Raw genomic sequence first — 18,761 nt, forward strand, 5'->3', positions numbered from 1 at the left:
AATGGTGGGGTAGCAATACTTATACCAGACAAAATAGACTTTAAAACATAGGCTATAATAAGAGACAAAGGACATTACATAATGGTAAAGGGTTCAACAAGAGGATATAACTCTAGTAAACATATATGCACCCAACAAAGGAGCTCCTACAATATATAAACCAAATACTGACTAACATAAAGGGAGAGAACAACAGTAATACACTCATAGTTAAAGACTTCAATATCCCATTGACATCAATGGACAGATCCTCCAGACAGAAAATCCAAAAGGAAATAGCAGCCTTAAATGACACACTAGACCGGATGGGTTTAATTGATATTTTAATAACGTGTCATGCCAAAGCAGCAGAATATACATTCTTCTTAAGTGTACATGGAACATTTTCCAGGATAGATCACATGTTAGGCCACAAAACAAGCCTCGATAAATGTAAGAAAACTGAAATCATGTCAAGCATCTAATCTGACTATAATTCTATAAAATTAAAATCAATTTCAAGAAAAAAATTGAATACACAAACATATGGAGGCTAAAAAACATGCTACTAAACATTGTATGGGTTAACAATGAGATGAAGAAAGAAATCAAAAGATACCTAGAGACAAATGAAAATAAAAACACAATGACCTAGAGTCTATGGGACACAGTGAAAGCAGTCCTAAGAAGAAAATTCATAGCAATACAGGCCTACCTAAAGAAAGAAGAAAAAATCTCAAATAAACAATCTAACCTTTCACCTAAAGAAACTAGAAAAAGAACAACAAACAAAGCCCAAAGTGAGTAGAAGAAGGGAAATAATAAAGATTAGAGCAGAAATAAATGAAATGGAGTCTAAAAAGACAATACGAAAGATCAATAAAACCAAAATCTGGTTTTTAAAAAGATAAACAAAATTGACAAAACTGTAACCAGATTCTCCAAGAAAAAAAAAAAGAGAGGACTCAAATAAAGAAAATCATAAATGAAAGAGAATAACTGACTCCACAGAAATACAAAGAGTTATAAGAAAATACTATGAGCAATTATATGCCATCAAATTGGACAATATGTAAGAAATGGATACATTCCTAGAAACATACACTCTCCTAAGACTGAGTCAAGAAGAAACAAAATCTAAACCAACCAATTACCACCAACAAATGGAATCGATAATCAAAAAACTCCCCCAAAACAAGTCCTAGAATAGATGGCTTCACAGGTGAATTTTACCAAATATTCAAGCAATTAACACTTATTCTTCTCAAACAATTTCAAAATATTCAAGAGGAGGGAAGGCTCCAAGGCCACCTTTACCCTGATTCCAAAACCAGACAAAGACATTACAAAAAAATATATAGATTATAGGCCAATATCCCTGATAAACATAGATGCAAAAATCTTCCACAAAATATTAACAAACCACATTCAGCAATACATTAAAAAGATCATCCACCATGATCAACTCGGACTTATCCCTGGGATGAAAGATTGGTTCGATATCCTCAAATCAATTAACCTGATACACACCACATAAAGAAAATGAGAAGAAAAAAATACCATATCAATAGATGCAGAAAAAGTATTTGACAAAGTCCAACATGCATAGTAAAAACTCTCAAAAAAAGTGTTTGACAAAGTCCAACATGCATAGTAAAAACTCTCAGCAACGTGGGAATAGGGGGAACATACCTCAACATAATAAAGGCCACAAATAACAAATCCACAGCTAATATCATACTCAATGGGAAAAAACTAAAAGCCTTTTCCTTAAGATCAGGAACAAGACAAGGATGTTCACTTTCACCATTTTTATTCAACATAGTATCGGAGATTCTGGCTACAGAAATCAGACAAGAAAAAGAAATAAAAGTATCCAGATTGGAAAGGAAGAAGTAAAACGGTCACTATTTGCAGATGATATGGCACTATATAGAAAGAACTATAAAGATTCCACAAAAAAACCTGTTAGAACTGATCAATGAATTCAGTAAAGTAGCATGATACAAAATTAATATTCAGAAGTCAGTTGCATTTTTTATACACCAATGATGAACTATCAGAAGAGAAATTAAGAAAACAATCCCATTTACAATGACAAAAACCATAAAATACCTAGGAATTAAATTAACCAAGTTGGTAAAAGACCTGTTCTCAGAAAATTATAAGTCATTGGAAAAAGAAATTGAAGAAGATACAAATAAATGGAAGTATATACCGTGTTCATGGGTAGAAAAAATTAGCATCATTAAAATGGCCATACTACCAAAAGCAATCTATAGATTCAATGTAATCCCTATTAAAATACCAATGGCATTTTTCAGAGAACTAGAACAAACCATCCAAAAATTTATATGGAACCATAAAAGATCCTGAATAGCCACAGCAATTTTGAGAAAGAAGAACAAAGTTGGAGGTATCACACTACTTGATATCAAACTACACTACAAGGCTATAGTAATTCAAACAGTATAGTACTGGTATAAAAACAGACACATAGATCAATGGAACAGAATAGAGAGCCCAGAAGTAAATTCATTTTTATATGGTCACTTAATCTAAGACAAAGGAAGCATTAATATGCAATGTGGCGAAGGTAGTCTCTTCAACAAATGGTGCTGGGAAAACTGGACAGACACATGCCAAAAAATAAAACTGCATCACCTTCTTATACTATATACATGAAGACCAGAAACCATAAAACTCCTAGAAGAAAACATAGGCAGTAAACTCTCTGATGTTGCTATTAGTAATTTTTTCTAATATATCTCTTCAGACAAGGGGAACAAAAGGAAAAATAAACAAATGAAACTACATCAAACTAAAAAGTTTTGCACTGTAAAGGAAATCATCAACAAAATGAAAAGACAGTCTACTGAATGAGAGAAGATATTTGCCTATGATACATCTGACAAGGGGTTAATATCCATAATTTATAAAGGACTCACAACTCAACAACAATAACAAACAAACAAACAAAAAACAAGCCAGTTAAAAAATGAGCAGAAGACCTGAACAGGAATTTCTCCAAAGAAGACATATGGATGGCCAATAGACATAGGAAAAGATCCTCAAGGTCATTAATTATCAGAGAAATTAAAACCACAATGAGATATCACCTCACACCTCTCAGAATGGCTATCATCAACGAATCTAAAAACAAGTGTTGGCGAGGATGTGGAGAAAAGAGAACCCCACTGTTGGTAGGATTGCAAACTGGTACAGCCTCTATGGAAAACAGTTTGGAGGTTCCTCCAAAAATTAAAAATAGAACTACCTTTTGACTCAGCAATTGCAATTCTGGGTATTTTTCTAAAGAAAACCAAAATCCTAGTTCGTAAAGATCTGTGCACTCCTATGTTCATGGCAGTACTATTCACAATAGCCAAAACACGAAAGAAACCTAAGTATTCATCAGTAGATGATTGGATAAAGAAGTTATGGTTCATATATACAATGGACTATTAGCCATAAAACAGTGAAACCTCACCATTTGCAACAACATGGATGGACCTAGAAGGTAGTATGCTGAGTGAAATAAGTCAGAGAAAGATAAATACTATATGAATTCACTTATATGCAGAATCTAAGGAACAAAGGAAATGAACAAACTGAATGAAGATAGACTCACAGATACTGGAGAGTAGACCGGTGGTTGCCAGAGGAGAGGGATGTGGGGAGTTGGGTGAAGCGGGTAGGGGATGAAGGGGTACAAATTAGTAGTCGGGGATGTGAAGTGAAGCATGAGGTGAGATCGATATTATTATAATGGCTGTGTATAGTCTCAGATGGGTGCTAGAGTAAGTAATTGGGGGTATTACTTCATAAATTATATAAATGTCCAGCCATTGTGCTATATATCTGAAACTAATATTAAAAAAAAAAAAAATTACACTGAGCTAGCATTTTTTTCCGTATAAGACACTAGAAAATTCTGAAGGTTTGATAACACATTCTTTTATCTAGATCAGGGTTCCTCAACCCCCAGGCCACAGACCAGTATATGTACTGGTCTGTGGCCTGTTAGGAACCAGGATTCACAGTAGGATGGGCAGGTGAGTGAGAGAAGCTCCATCTGTATTTGCAGCTGCTCCCCAGCACTAGCATCACCATCTCAGCTCCACCTCAGATCATCAGGCATTAGATTCTCATAGGAGCACCAGCTCCTGGTGCCAAAAAGGTTAGGGACCGCTGGTCTAGATGGTAGAGAAACTGACACTCATATATTGCTAGTAGAAATGTAAATTGGTAAAGATCTATGAAAGGCAACTTAGTAGTAATTATCAAATTACAAATTTATGTAATTTGTTGGAGCTTTTTTTTATCTCAATAAACTTATTGCACAATTCAAAAAAAGGTAAAAGGAAAAAGAGAAGTAAATTTTGCTATGAGATGGACAACCTTGAGGACTTTATGGTAAGTGAAATAAACCAGTCACGACAGGACAAATACTGTATAATTACACTTATATAAGATACCTGGAGTAGTCAATTCATAGAAACATAAAATAAAATGGTAGTTATCAGAGGCTTGGGGGAGGGAGAAATGAGGAGTTGTTTAATTGGTAATGTTTCGCAAGATGAAAAGTTCCTGGGGATTGGTTGCACAACAATTGAATGTACTTAACACTATTGAACTGTATATATACCTCAAAATTGTTAAGAGGACAAATTTTATTGTTTCATTTATCATGATTAAAAATTTTAAAGATCAACTGAATAGTGACAGCAAAAACAGATTAACAAGTTTTCTGTGGTTGGTTGAATTAAATGATTGTGTTATTTTCTTACTTTCATGTATTACTATAATAAGATATTTATCTTTTATAATCAAAATGGAAGCTATTAAAATAATCAAGTCCAGACCATCTAATATATACCAATTGAATGTATATCTTTAATATGCCTTCAGATCAATTGAATTATTATATAAATATTCTATATGTCATGAGTCTGCTGGTCCCACACATTACATCATTAATCTGTAATTAATGATGGATAATTTAAATACTACTGGTGAATGGTCTTCATATTAAATCTAGAAGTCTATTTCTTTTATGTTTGTAAGATACTCCTTTAAAATTAATAAATTTAATTCTACCGAACTATTTGAACACCATCTACACATAAGGTACCGTGTTAGTTACTATGACGGTTACAGGGACAAATCAGGTAGTTTCTGATCTTGAAGAATATGTTATAGTGAGTTATATTATTTTTAAAAAATATTTGTAAAGTGTATTCTACTTCTTATAGATGAAATATTTACCCATACCATGTTGGCCAGTGAACTGTGAGAACAAGTGGTGTATGCTGCCCTTTTTAAATAATTAATAAAATATCTTTATAGCAATTTTGGTTTCACAGAAAAATTGAGGGGAAGATACAAATATTTCCCATGTATCCCCTACCCCTACCCATGCACAGCCTCCCCTATTATCAACATGCCTCACCAGAGTGATCCTTTTGTTATAATTGATGAACCTACACTGATACATCATTAATACCCAAAGCCCATAGTTTATATTAGTGTTCAGTCTTGGTGTTGTACATTTTATGGGTTTTGACAGATGTATAATATGTATACACCATTATGGTATCATACAGAATAATTTCACTGCCCTAAAAATCCCCTGCACTCCACCACCTATTCATCTCTCCCTTCCTTCTCACCCCTGGCAACCACTAATCCTTTTTCCTGTATCCAGAGCCATTTACCAGATATTATATAATTGGAATCATACAGTATGTAGCCTTTTTAGAATAACTTCTTTCACTTAGTAGTATACATTTAAGTATCTTCCATGTTTTTCATGATTGATAGCTCATTTTTTTAAGCACCAAATAATATTAAATTGTCTGGATGTACCACAATTTATTTATCCATTCATCTACTGAAGGACATCTTGGTTACTCCCAATGTTTGGCTATTATAAATAAAGCTGCTATTAACATCCATGTGCAGGTGTACATGCCCCTTCTGAGCAAGACCTCTCTCATGGTTCCTCCATGTTTTCTTTTTTTCTCTGACTGGTATTTGGACGTGCTCTACATTGCGTCAGCTCCCTTAACCTGCACACATCCTGGAAGATAGAAGCTGAGTGCAAGATGATAATTAGTCCAAAATGGACATTTACCATAGCAACATTGTTTGCTTCAGCAACTTAATATAGCCTATCCCAATAAGTTGATAGCTTGTCTGTCTATGCCACAAAATGAAGTATTTCCTTAGGAAGATTGCTCTTCCTGTAATTACTTTCTGAAATAGAGACACCTGTTTTTCAACAGTACTGTGCAGGAGACTTCTGTAACTAGGGAAATTTAACTAAGTTATGTTCCCTACCCTTCTTTCATTCAAGAAAAATGACAGAGTCCAGTTGCTGAGGATATGCTTTTTTCATCATCACTTTGACTATGGCTAATTTGTACCAGAGTGGGCTTTCTTACATGTCTAGGGTCTCAATTCCTTGCTTAGTTAAGAGCCTTATTAACCTATTACTCTAATCGCTAAAGTTAAGTCATTGGTTATTTTTTTGCAACTTTGAATGCTGAGTGATGTTGGCCCCAATGGATAGCAGGCTGCCACCTATTTTCAATGACTTTGATGGCACTATTTAATAAAGACACCTTTAGCTTGAAGGTAATTGAAGAAACAACCATATGGCCCACAGTGGCACCTTTGAATAATGAAATGGCTTGCAACTTAAATGAGCTGGTCCTTCCCAGAGTAGCAACCTTCAGACCTGCTCATTAGAAATTTTGGCTTTTATGTTGGCTCATGGTCAAGCATATCTATTCCCTTTCTTAAAGTATGCTCCCAGAAACAGATGTTCTAAGGCTGAACAATCATCTCCCTGGGACCAAAGGACTTGCTCAATTTCACCAGACAGTAGTTTACTGAAATAGAGAAGCAGTCTGGCCCTGATCCCATCACTTCTACATATTGCTTTGATACCAGTCCCTCTTTATTTAATCTAAAAATAAATTTTAAAAATGTTTGTATTGAAAAGGGGATTAAGGCAGTTGATTTTATTATTGTTACTGATCTGTTGTTATTTGTGTGTTTGATTGGGGTTAGAAACTCTTAAGGGAAAAAATGAACTACTAGTCCAAGAGAGAGTAATGAGTGGATTTATCCTTTTGGTAAATGTGGGTAAACAAAAATGGAGCCTGTTCCCTCTAAACAAAAAATGGAGACGGTTCCTTTGTATGACAGTCATATGTCATACAAAAATGAGACCTGGTACCAGCAATTGCCATAAGCAACCCAGATAGGCAGCCCAAAACCCATTTACAGACAAGTGATAAGGAGCACAATCTGAGATCCATTGACAAAAACCTCCTACTTTATGCATCATTACGGTGTGCTAGTAAAAGAGCTGGTCATGCCCTGGCAGGCCTATCCCCCTTTCCTTTGGAAGATGTATGAGTCTTCCACTTATTGCTTGATTGGATTCTTAAAATCAGAGAGAGTGAGAATATATCAGAATTTCCTCACAAAAGGTTAACAAGGAACTAGGGGTCCTCAATACAGACCATTTATTAAAGTATTATTTATTCTGAGATGAGAGTCAAGCTTCAGGTGCTCCAGGAAGCAAAGGAATTTGACCTACACTGAAAGATGCCTTGCTGAGGACAACTAATAAGAGAATATCTGATGTTGGATGATTGGCCTGCTTAGATTTTAAAGGCTAATATAAAATAGGAAATTTTATAGCATACTGATTTCTTTGTAATAATTGCATAGTCTAAGATAATCTTACTCAGATCCATGGGTTTAAATATCATCTTTATGTTTTATGATTCTCACATTTATTTCTCCAGTCCAAGTCTCATTTCGGAGATGCAGCCTTACATGTCTAAACATCTACTTGGTATCTTAGGTGTCCCAAAGATATTTTAATCTCAGAATGACTTCAGTGGTGAAAAACACTGGAGTCCTGACCTCCATGTGTTCCTAACTCCAAGCTTCTCCCTCTCAGAGTATGGCACCAGTGAGCAACTGTGCCAACCAGAAACATACAAGTCACCCTATTTCTTCCCTCTGCCCTCATACCTGATCGGTTAGAAGTTATGTCTACTCAATTCTCAAAATGGATAAGGGATTGATTTACTTTCCTATATACCCTCTGCTAACACCTTGAACTAGATTTTCAACTTTTAATACTTAGAGCAGATCCCAAAATGACTGCCAAATTCCTAAAATTGGGGTTTCCTTGAAGTAACAGAAATAATCTTAAAACATAAATTACATTTATCATTTGCATACTTAAACAATTTTCTTGATTGCCCTTTGCATTTAAAATAAAATCCTAACTCCTTACTGCAGCCTTTGAAAACTGTATACCTAGACCCCTTGCTCTACAGACCTACACTCTTTTATCTTATTTCATGCCCCTCTCTCATAGGCTTCTGTCATAGCAGTCTTTTCCCCCCATTTCCTGAACATGACAATCTCTTTTCCATCAGGAGGCCTTTTCACACAGTTGTACATGCCAGCAGTGTACTCTACCTCTAATTTTTCATGTGATTGATTCTTTCTCAACATTTAGATCCCATCTCAAATGCTATTTCCTTAAAGAGGCATTCCTTGACCAATTTGTTTAAACTGGCACACCCCTCCCATTATTTAAAAATTAATTTCTTTTTTCTCTATTCACTATTTCACCAGCATTTTGAAAAGAACCGACTTCAGTATAAGTATGACAACATCTAAACAATAAAGCAACAACATAGAGAGATGCACTTGTAAATGGAAAAATTGTCTTGGAGAAGAATTTGAAGAAAAAAAAAATCCCCAAAATGGAAAGCCCCCAAATCTCTGCCTTCAACTGCTTTTTGAAGTAATTAGTTTAATTATTTTAATTCATGAAAAGGTAGCTCCTAAATGAAAACTTCGTTTTTATTGTTAAAATATCCTTTCTTTGTAATACAAATCCCTCCCCGGTAAATGATAATTTTAAACATGTGGGGACAAATCTATTTTTAGAAATCGAGATGTTGATCATCAGAGGAATTAATAAGATTCTGATGCCAATAGCGATATGCTAAGATTTCTTTTCTCTTAAAGGATTTCATAAATTGCTTTGCGGGGGTTTCAGTTCTGGCCTGTTGACAATAAAGAGCACTCAGTTCTAGCAAGAGCTACACATGGGGAATATCTTCATTACGTCCAGCTATGCTTAAATAAGCCAGAAGTTATCAGTAGAAATAAAATCTTCCTCAGAATAGTCGGAGAATAGTGTTAAATAGTGTCAAAGAGAAGAAGGAAGAGTCTTATTTACTTACAGAGAAATTCCAATGTCAATTTTCCAGTTTCTGATTTTCAGTCTTTCATTTGAGTTTTATGTATAATTTTGAAGTGTTCCAACACAAAACACATGTTGTACAAGAAATAGCATGTTGCATTTGGAATTCCTTATCTAAGCTCACATTTTTCCCTATTGACACATAAAATAAAAAGGAGGAAACAATAAAATTCCAAATAAACACTACATTTTATTTAATCTTATTTTTTTTCTTTTTATATTGCTGTTACTGTCTCCAAAAATTAGGGAGGCAAATTTTAGAGTCTCCTGGGTCAAAAAAAAAAAAATCAAAACAAACGTTTAAATCAAGTAGTAAATTAAAATAAAATTAAGATTTTATCTCATTTATAAAATTATTATTTCTAACGTCCATCTCAGTGAGAGAACTCAGTGCATTACTTCTACTCAGATGCTGATGAGTTCTTAACCTAGTAAATCTACCAGACAGAGAGTGGGTACTTTATAAATATTTACCATTAATTAAAGAGTAGGGATGGAGATAGATGCAGGGAAGATGAAAAGACAAATTATTCTGGTAAATATAGATAAATACAAGATATATTTTGAGGGCTGCATGGCATTTTTACCATCTAATGACTTTTTAATTCTGTAAGAGTTTATAACAGAAACTGCTTAAGTCAACATCCATTGAGAAAACTCCTAATTTGTAGGAGAGGACATGCTTTTACTCTACACTCTACAGCCTCTCATGAATACAAAAATGGACATTATAGCACTTGTAGTCAATAGCCCAACTAAAACTGAATGCGTAAGCTGGAATTAACATAATGTTTCTAAATCCCAGAATAAAGGCAAATTCCAGGTCACTTAGACTCTAACCCTAGACCACTGGAAAAGTGAGAGAAGCTATCTGAGGGAGACTCAGGATCTATTTTACCCCAGAAATATGCATCCTGCAAAACAGACATCGAGGAGCATTCCTGAGTTTGACTGAGATTTACTAACAGAAATCCCCACTCCATAGGTTTCAGGCAAGAAGAGAGAGTGTGTAATTAGTTGTAAACATGTAAAAGATGCTGAGTTAGTCTCTTCTAAATGATTCTTACCTCTATTACTTGGTAAAAGGAAATACAAATTTAACATTAGATTCTAAATATGAAGAAAAAAAGTAAAGAAAGGAAGAGAGCAAACTGACGAAGCTTCTATATATAAAGTTTATGAAGAAACAAAGATGATGCATCTAAAGGTCCATTATTCTCACTTTGTGAAAGAGGAAGGCCACCAGGAAACCCACCATGGAATTCCATCACCACCCCAAGGGCAGGGATAGAAGTCTGTAGAATAAGACTTCATGATTGAAGATGGAGTTCCTCCAAAACAACAAAATTAAATGATTTTGGGTTATTCTCAGTAGTTATATTCTTCTGTGACTCTGAAGTCCAAAAGATAATAATAAAATGCTTTTACCAGGAATGAAAGAACGAGGTGGTTTTCCATATAGCAAACTGGATAGACAGTACTATTGGTATTGGGTGTCTCTGAGAGAAAGCTAAACATTTTCCCCTTTCTTGTACTTCTGGCTGGTTCATTTCAGAAGATAGGGACTCATGCTGGGGGCTTGCAGTGGCCAAAAGTGGCCCAATGAGAAGAACAATACAGAAAAATCTCCTACATTTTTCTTACCTGTAAGTCAGAAGGAGGAGTGTCTCTATACAGGTGAAGAGGGCCAATCTTGCAGATGGCAACATTTCAATTTTTTATTACTGCATAATATTCCATATATATGTATCATATCTTCTTTATCCATTTGTCTATTGATGGACATCTAGGTTTCTTCCAATCTTGGCTATTACTAGTAATGCTGCAATGAATATAGGGATGCATATATATTTTACAATTAGTGTTTTTGATTTCTTTGAATAAATACCCAAAAGTGGAACTGCTGGACCATGTGGCAGCTCTATTTTTTTTTTTTTTTAGATGAGGCAACTCTTGGTTGACCTCACAGATTGCAAGGACCTTGTCAGCTCACAATTCCTTATTTTTTTATTTGTTTTACACCTACAGCACCTGGTCTTCCTAGGTGGTCTCCCATTCAAGTACTAACAAGGCCTGACCCTGCTTAGCTTCCGAGATCAGATGGGATCGGGCTTGTTCAGGGTAGCATGGCTGTAGACCCGTTTTTAATTTTTTGAGGACTCTCCATTCTGTCTTCCATAGTGGCTGCACTAATTCATGATACCACCAACAGTGCTTGAGGGTTCCCTATTCTCCACATCTTTGCCAGTTATTTGTTGATATATTGATGATAGCCATTTTGACAGGTGTGAGGTGATATCTCATTGTGGTTTTAATTTGCATTACCCTGATGATCCATAATGTTGAGCACCTTTTCATATGTCTGTTGGCCCTCTGTATATCCTTTTGGGAGAAATGTCTATTCAGGTCCTCTGTCCATTATTAAATTGGATTTTTTTTTTTTTTGGTGTTAAGTTGCATAAGTTCTTTGTGTATTTTGAATATTAACCCTTTATCAACTGTATCATTTGAGAATATCATCTACAATTCAGTAGGTTGTCTTTTCGTTTTGTTAATGGTTTAAGAAAGACCATTTTAAATTACTAAAGTCTACATTATGTTTTAAAGTTTGATTAGTTCTATGTACTTAGGAACCACACTTATATCAGAGAACTCCTGGAGTCTATGTTCATCTTCTTTGAAAAGTTAACATTTACTTGAAATTATCAATATCCATTTGTATATTGTAAGAAAATATGTTAAAGTCCTCAAATATTTTTCTCAAATATGTTAATTGTCTTGATTACACTTATAGGTATAGCAATAACAAGTATATATATATATATACTTATATATATACTTATATTTATATATATATAAAACAGCCATAAATCCTACAGTTTTTAGTGGGGTAAAACTGTCACAAATCTGGAATTATTAGGGCCAAAATTAGTGAATTTCAACCATTATTACATTTCTAGTTAATAAAATTTAGGATATATTAGGATAAAGTGGTAATTTTGTAGCTCAATCTTACCATAATTTAGGAGACAGTACTATTTAAAATTTAATCAGCTAGAGGTATAGATTTTCTTAATTTGATTTTTTCTAGGACATATTTATCTTCTATGAAGCAGAGTTTATCAGTGAATAAAGCTCTTTTACAGATCATTCATCCATATTACTCTAATTTAGTTTGTGCTTTTAAGATTTAATAACTTCTTAAAGCATAAATTCTAAAAAGAGAATGGAACATATCGCATGATGTTAGTTATGGTGTATGTATTCAAATGTGTGTGTATATATATATATATACACACACATATACATATATTTGAAATATCAATATATAGCTAAAATTAACTTAAAGTTAACGAATATTTATAAATTCTTACTATGTGGTCAGAATCATGGGGCATAAAATCATACTGGGAGACAGGCATACTCATGCGAAGCAAGCAAAGGAAAAAAAAATCATATGTTTATGTATTGTAAACATATTGAATGTTAAAAACAAGACATAAGCCCAAAATGAAGTTGCTTATGTCAAGTTCTATGTCACCAAACCAAGACAACTTCATTATAGTTTCGGGCTCCCCCCAAAATAGAATCTTAAACCAGTCAATCAGGAATCACCTGATCAGCACTAGTTAGATAATTTGCCTAATAGACCCCTGCCATCTCTTAAAGGAAAGTGACTTTGCATAACCAACCTGCCTTAACTCCCCAGTATAAATTCCTTATTCCCACTCCCTTCTCCCATAAAAATCTTTAATTTTGTATAGCTCTTCAGAGCTCCTTTCTATCTGTTAGACTGGACGCTGTCCAACTCGTGAACCCTTGAAAAAAGTGAATAAGATCTTAAAATTCACTTAGTTGATTTTTTTAACAGTAGGCAACATCCAGTATGAATGACTGCACATTTCGATATGTTCTTAAGTTTCTGCACCCCAATTCCAAAGTGTGTGGAGGTTCTTTCCCCACACTAAGCATTTCTCCAACACCAGCTGGCTGTTCTACAATTCAACTCAATTCTGACACCAGCTACCCAATCATAGCTTCAGATTCCACAGGTTAAAGGCTCAATTCAGAAGCCAATCACAAGTTCAGGCTGTCATCTGTGCTTTTGACTCATGGGCTGTAGATTGGAGGTTCCCACAACCCTCTCCTCAGGTTCGATTAAGTTGCTAGAGTGGCTCAGAGAATTCAAACATTTTACTTACTATCTCATCCATATACTACAATGGATATAAGATGAAAAAGACACATAGGGCAAGGTATGGTGAAAGGGCTCAGAGCTTCCATGCTCTCTCTGAGCATACCAGATTCTTCTAGAATCTCTATGTGCTCACCAAACCTTTTGGGTTTTTATGGAGCTTTCATTACATAGGCAAGATTGATTAAACTATTGGCCTTTAGCAATTAATTCAATTTCTAGTCCCTGCCTAGTCCCCTGAGGTCAGAGGGTGGCACTGAAAGTTCCAAGCTCCAACCCTCCAATCACATGGTTGGCTCCACTGGAAACCAGCCTGCCAACCAGCCAGCATCCATTGGTGGTTTCTGAAAGCCATCTCATTAATGTAATGAGATTCCTTAATTGCTCTCATCACTAAGGAAATTCCAAGAGTTTTAGGAGCTCTATAGCAGAAAAGGAATGAAGACCAAATATATGTTTTATTATATGACAGTCTCCTCTGCTTTTCTGTAGGAATATAGGAAAAAAGATTTTAATAAAGCAATTTTACTCATTATTAGAAATTACTTTTCACTTTTCAATAATTTTAGAAGTTGAAGTCAAATATAGTAAAAAGGAAACTGCATTTATGTTTAGTGGATATATTAACCTGAAATTGGCCCCTCTCTATCCTGGACAAATTGTTTACCAACTCAGAGTCCAGCAGGCCTGAAATGTGTATTAACTTAATAGCTATTACAGAAAATGTTTTAAAACTGATGGGAGATGATTATGGGGATGGAAGTTGAAAGCATTATTGTTGTCACTAAGAGATAATCATAGAAACCACTTCACAGACACTGGAAATTGGTAAATGGAGAGCAACTGTTATGCCTTTGCTTTCATCTGTGTCACTTAAAATCAATTTTCTACATGTCCATTAGGCCAGAGATAAGTCACTAAATCTCAAAATAGGAAAGAATTTTTAGAGTTTAGTCATCTAAGACAAGCCAGACTATTCCAGGTCAAATATGACCTATTTTAAAGACCTTTAGGGAAGGTAATTTCAAAACATCTTTTTGATAACTCGCTTCAATGTCAAATTGTTAAAGAGAAAAGATATAGTTCTATTTTTAAAAACTACTTATCTTTTTTACATTGCAAATAAATTTAATCTTCTAACAACAGGAAATCCTAAAAATAACAAGAGTAACAAATGATAGCTGCCAGTTTTGAAGCATTTAATTGTGTGTATTCACCTTATATTAATTATATCTATCACTCAAACCCTGTAAAAAAAAAATAAGTATTATTATCCCATTTTACAGGTGATGAAACTGAGGGTCAGTAGTCTATTTGTCCAAACAGCAAATGAGTAGAGAAACAAAAATGTGAACATAATAACTAATCTAGAATGTCTTGCTTTGTTTTGTTTTTCTCTGTGCTATGATGTTTATGAAAGGTTTTCTCCATCTTTCCTCAGAAATCTTTTGTTGAAGCTATTGAAGGTAGAGCCAGCACTCTGACTTAGCACAATGAATCCCCAAGAACGTGATGCTTAACTTTTTTCTTTCAAATTACAGTTGTAGAGGCAGACTTTATTAAGAGACTCAGGTAGGGAAGCAGATAGAAGAGCCAGCTATTAGGATGGAGGGAAAAGGGGGAAAGAAACTCTCAAGTTGTGTGTAGCTAAATCACCTATTCTGTAAGTGTCCTGTATTTCTCAACACCTGCCTTCTCTCCTTCCATGCATAATTGTGTGTAAGTACAGCCTAATTATTATGCATACTAAATAGCAACTTGATTTGGGCAATGAGCTAGATATGTCAAATCTCAGAATGGCCCTGAGAGCATCATTACCAAACTTTCCTGATTATAGAAAGGCACTGAGTTGTCCACGAATCCAGGATCTGCCCCATAACACAGGCAGCCAAGAAGGATGCAGGTGTGGGGTTTAGGACTAGAAGACACCATCAAAGATTTTGGCAGGATGTTAATAGGTGGCTGAACAGGTTGTTTTAGGTAGAGACAAGCTGACCTCGATTATTCTGTAAAAATATTCAAGTTTTGTCCTACGTGTTTCATAAAGGACAATTCTCCTGCTGTTGTTCTGAACAGAAAAAGGACAGGCAGAGCTTTCTAGCCTGCTGCTACAGCATCTGTTAGTGGCGGATGATGGCCAGTAGTGCTTCTGAGAAGGCTGGGCCAGAGAGGCGCGGATCCAGATAAACAAGAAAATCATTAGGTCAGTTTTTCCTGTGTCCATATAATATATACTTTCATGTGGGCTGCTTCATGTTGAACTAGCAGAAGCTATTCGAGGTTAGGGATACTGAAAGACTACCCAGTTGAACTGAATCACGGAGCTCAAACACTGCTTCAGAGAAGTGGCTCTCAAACTTGAGCATGCGTGAGAGCCACCTGGACGGCTGGTTAATGCACAGATTGCTGGGCCCACTCCCAAAGTTTCTGATTCCTTCAATCTGGGGTGAGGCCTGAAAATTTGCATTTTTTAACAAGTTACAATGTGTCCTGATCCTGCTGGTGAGGGAAAAACATTTTAAGAACTATTGCTGTAGAATTATCAACTCTGGCATCAAAGTTTGAAAGATTTCCTTTTCCTTGCACCTCAGTTTACCTCTGCCTCCCAAGGTCTGCCATTTGAAGCCCTGGATGTCCTCTTTTCCAACATCTTTCACAAGCTAACACCCTCTGAGTAGTTAAAAAAGTGGAAAAATCTTCTAATTTACTTTGAAGTCTAGGCATAATCGTGATATCTAGAATAATATCAGCGAAAGAAAGATGTTAAAGAACTTTGAATACTTAAACCTCACCTTTGCATTTTTAAAATTATTATTATTAATTATTATTAATTTGGGGGGAAAAATAATGTACCTTATCTGGGATAGAGCAGAAGAGTTAGCCGCAACTGCTGGTAAAAAGATCTAAAACAAAAGTACCAATCACTATAGTAGGCATGATAGTTTCTTTTCCCCTGAGTTTTCCTTGTATAAAACTTAGAAAAATTACACTTACTGATTCATCAGACACAGAATTTACAGTCACATCTCAGGGATATTGTGGATTCGGTTCCAGACCACTGTAATAAAGTGAGCATGGCTATAAAAGTAATCGTAATCTTTTTGCTGGTGGAGGGCCTTGCCCTCAATTTGTAAAAAACACAACACCTGTGAAGAGCAATAAGTGAGGCACAATAAAACAAGGTGACCATTACATAGTGATACTTAATCATTAGTGTGTGCAGTAGCACCTAGAGGTCTCATTCAAAAAGGGTAACCCGAAACCACACCGGCAAAAGGTCCAGGAATCTGTATTTTAACTGTTGATGTTAAGTGGTACTGAGGAGCACAGACAGTAAGGGAGAGCAGTATGCCTGGGGTTCCTTGAAAGAAAAGAACCAGAGACTAATACAGTCCAATAGCAGGGTCTATTGATTGAAGCTTTTAGAGAACAGTGAGATTTATTGTCCCATGAAGCAATAGCTGAGGGACAATAATTTCATGTTATCTACCTGTGGCAACAGATATGAAGTTTACTATTCCTTTAGGACACTAAGATGTATGAGGGTTCATAGTTGAACTCAAAACTATATTATTACAATGTTTTATTAAATCTACTAAATTTGAGGAAATCATTTTTATATTGACTATTTTACATAGGTTAATCAGAAACAGGTATTTTCATTTAAATTTTTAATGTTAAAAACTAAAATAATCCCATACATTCACTTAACATAGTCATTTTCAAAATAAATAATATTTACTACCTCACTTACTTTTCAAGAAAAGTATGGGAAGCAGTAAGGGCAAGCATGGTTAATTCTACTTTACAAATGACAGGTTCAGATGGACTAAAACATTTCCAAGGTCACATGGCGCATGAACATCAGAATCAGAACTCAAAGCCAAGTTTTCTCACATTAAGACTTTATCGCTATAGTGTATTGCTTTGTTATTATTATTAAAAAGCACCAAATTGGTTAAGTTGCACTGAAAAAAAATTAATCTGTCCAAAACAAATAATAATTCATTTATATTTGCCTAGGGAAGGTTTATCCTTAAATACCTGAAGCCCTTTTGTGTGTATGGCTGTCAGGTAGGTCTTTCAAATGTTATAAATAACATTTTTCAAATGTTAAAAATTTCACTTTTCACTTTCTCCTACTCACACTTTCAATGTAATAATTCTGTTTAAAGCAATTTAAATAATTGTTGATAGGCAGACCATAGGCAAAATTCAACAAGCAATATTAGAGAAAGGAAAAAGAAGAAAGTCACAAGGACTGCTGCATTCCTTAAAGTCTGTAGCCAACAGCAAATTGGATCCAGTATGTTGTTCTCACCACAATTCCCATTAAAATCTCTTTCCCCTTCATTCATTCTCATTGTCATTTATTCTCTTTCTCTCTTTCCTCTTCCTCATACTCTTTCCTCAGTCCTTCCTCCCTCCCTTCCTCCCTTTCTCTCTCTATCCTCCCCTCCTCACAAAGTAATTATTTGGAAAGCTTACAGATCAAGCCAGCTTCGATGGAGACTGTGCGGATTTAGAGATGATCTTACCTCCAACACTATTGCATGCTTTGAAATCCTCACCTTAATATCATATTGCAAAAAGTAATGGCTCAGTATATCAGTTATGATAGAGCCCGGCTGTGGCTAATATAAGATTGAAAGGTATCTTACCACTTCTTTTTCTTTTTCTTTTTTTCCTGAATAATATTGCAAACTAAAGGTTTATTTCCTAAATAAACATTGGGTACTCTTAGTCCTGACTTGGAAATGTCAGCAAATTTTTAAGTTGATACATTATAACATACTTTTTAATTATAGTCCTGTTGCTGTTTAAAAGTCTCCAATGCAATAGGTAAGTAGTCAGTCACTAATGGGGATTAAGAGCATATAATGTTTACCAGGTTTGTAAACAAAGTTCTTAAGTTCAACCGAAAAAGACACTTCTCCATGATCAACTACAATATACCTGGAACATATAGACTGAATTTTTATAATTCAGAAAATATGACTTAATTTGACCAAGATAATAATTCTAATCATTTATTTCCATGTTTTGAACTCAGTATTATAATGACATTTGTAACAAAATGAATAAAGACCTCAATCAAGATTAGAATCGCGAAAGCCTGTAGGGGGAGCTCTCACGCCCTACATCAGTCTCAAAGCCCTACAGAAAGAACTCTTTATAAGAGCCCGTCTAACTTCCTCTCCCCTCTGTAAAAGAATTTCCTCTCCTATGTTCTAGCAGACTTGCACGTGGCTCGCCATGCTGCATGTTTAAGATCGCAAT

The 18,761-nt window shown here is 35.0% G+C and overlaps 1 protein-coding gene and 1 pseudogene across 1 annotated transcript in view; both read right to left on the reverse strand.

Annotated features, from left to right (window-relative positions):
* Positions 1-18,761, reverse strand: part of DLGAP1 (DLG associated protein 1) — a 790,600-nt gene that overhangs the window by 723,902 nt on the left and 47,937 nt on the right. The gene's annotated exons all lie outside the window — the stretch shown is intronic.
* On the reverse strand, positions 11,306-11,424 carry LOC120590910 (uncharacterized; annotated as a pseudogene).

The sequence above is a fragment of the Pteropus medius genome, unplaced genomic scaffold (assembly GCF_902729225.1).
Source record: "Pteropus medius unplaced genomic scaffold, Ma_sr-lr_union100, whole genome shotgun sequence".
Classification (NCBI taxonomy): Eukaryota; Metazoa; Chordata; class Mammalia; order Chiroptera; family Pteropodidae; genus Pteropus; species Pteropus medius.